General features: G+C 47.1%; 1 long non-coding RNA gene across 1 annotated transcript; it reads right to left on the minus strand.

The window, feature by feature from the left end:
• Positions 1-509: 509 nt before the first annotated feature.
• Positions 510-2,000, minus strand: LOC124030568. The gene is made up of 3 exons (XR_006837986.1): positions 1,440-2,000; positions 1,011-1,170; positions 510-891 (listed from the first exon to the last, which is right to left on the minus strand). It is a non-coding gene; the product is annotated as an uncharacterized LOC124030568 (long non-coding RNA).
• Between the last annotated feature and the right edge of the window lie 85 nt (positions 2,001-2,085).

Below are 2,085 nucleotides of genomic sequence, written 5' to 3' on the forward strand. Positions count from 1 at the left end.
ATCTCTGCATGTGTAGTTCCCACTGTGTAGCATGGAGGAGGAGGTGTGATGGTGCTTTGCTGGTGACACTAAGTGATTTATTTAGAATTCAAGGAACACTTAACCAGCATGGCTACCACTGTATTCTGCAACGATACGCCATGCCATCTGGCTTAGCGGGACTCTGTTTTTCAACAGGACAATGACCCAACACACCTCCAGGCTGTATAAGGGCTATTTGACCAAGGAGAGTGATGGAGTGCTGCATCAGATGACCTGGCCTCCACAATCCCCGATCTCAACCAAATTGAGATGGTTTGGGATGAGTTGGACCGCAGAGTGAAGGAAAAGCAGCCAACAAGTGCTCAGCATATGTGGAAACTCCTTCAAGACCGTTGGAAAAGCATTCCAGGTTAGACTGGTTGAGAGAAAGCCAAGAGTGTGCAAAGCTGTCACCAAGGAAAAGGATGGCTACTTTGAAGAATATCAAATATATTTGGATTGGTTTAAACCTTTAAACTTTGGTTACTACATGACTCCATATGTGTTTTTATAGTTTTGACATCTTAACTATTATTCTACAATGTAGAAAATAGTCAAACAAGAAAAGCACTTGAATGAGTAGGTGTGTCCAAACTTTTGACTGGAACTGTACACTCCTGTAGTGGTCTATCACATACTCACTAATGTGGGGCGAGCGTTGCTCCCTAAAGTGATACAAATGACAATGATGCTCCAATCCCATGGAACGTTAAGACATTTATATTCTGTGTCAATGATGGATGGAATGGCATCAAGAGGGTTCTAGTGCATGAGACGGGAGGGAGCCAATCTAACAGGAGCACAGGACGAAACAGTCCCAGGGCCATCTCCTGCCGATCTGCGAGCACTAGCGATCTCCACATGAGGGCGCTGTAACAGAGAGCAACTGGAGGCAGCATTGGCGTAATGAGAAGGTGACTGTACTTCTGAAACAGAGACATACACTACTACTACTACTACTACTACACACACACACACACGGTTCTTACCTCCTCACTGGTAGAACTTCAGCTCCGTGTCCACACAGTCAAAGAACAGGTCCCCCAGTTCCTCTTCTGCTGGTGTTTCTCCACTGAGCAGGGCTGATATGTCCGTCAGACACTGGCCCTCCAACATCCTCAACGTCTCAGTCAGAGCATTCCCTGCGTCCTGAGGGACAGAAGCACACACGTGCAAAAATACACACATTAACGCCCCCACACACAAGCACAAGCGGAGAAGACCTGACAAACAGCAATTTGTGACGTTTATAGGAAATTCTGAAAGTTCATAGTCGGTAACGTACGTCACATAATATCCATCAGTCCATACCCACACTCATGTAAAAAATATATATATAACATGATGAAAGTGTTGCCTATTACATTAGGCCATGGCATACTCTACCCATATTTGATTCTAACCCCTCCTACACGTACCGGGTTGGTCTCCATAGTCTGCAGGGCCCCCTCATGGGCCTTGTACAGGTCGTGCCTGCGGTCCACTAGGCTCTGGAAGCGCGGCTGCTTCCTGACCGGGTCGTCTGGGCCGTACTGTGGGGAGATCACCCACGACACTGGGGTCACAGACTCAGAGAAGATAAAAGGCTTGAAAACAGACCTGGCAGGACGGAAGACAGCCCCGGTAGGAGGAGGAGGGCAGGTGGTAAGGACCAAATGAAACACACAGACACAGAGAAACTCCTATCAGGACGCAGTTTTTCCAAAGGGGGAAATGATGAAGATGAAAAAGAGCAATAGAGAGATAAAAGACAAAGAGCGAATCTGAGTCTGAATCTTAAGAAGCACTTCCAGATAGCCTGAGGGGTTCCTGGGCCTGGTTCCAAACCAATCCCTTGCCACCTCTCCTACACCCTTGTTGAGTCCCTCTTGCAAAATCTGAAAGAACTGGAAAGGTATCAGCAAAATAGTAACATTACTACATAGCTCTCTGGTTAGCCAGGAGGATTTTCCTAAACATTTGTCACACACTTACCCAGCTCATTTAGAGGGGCAGACAACAATGGGGTTGGGGGTCAGAATGATTTGTTTGGGACCAGGCCGGTGAGGTGACACACCTGGAGGG

Source organism: Oncorhynchus gorbuscha, unplaced genomic scaffold, assembly GCF_021184085.1.
Source record: "Oncorhynchus gorbuscha isolate QuinsamMale2020 ecotype Even-year unplaced genomic scaffold, OgorEven_v1.0 Un_scaffold_12663, whole genome shotgun sequence".
In the NCBI taxonomy this organism is placed as follows: Eukaryota; Metazoa; Chordata; class Actinopteri; order Salmoniformes; family Salmonidae; genus Oncorhynchus; species Oncorhynchus gorbuscha.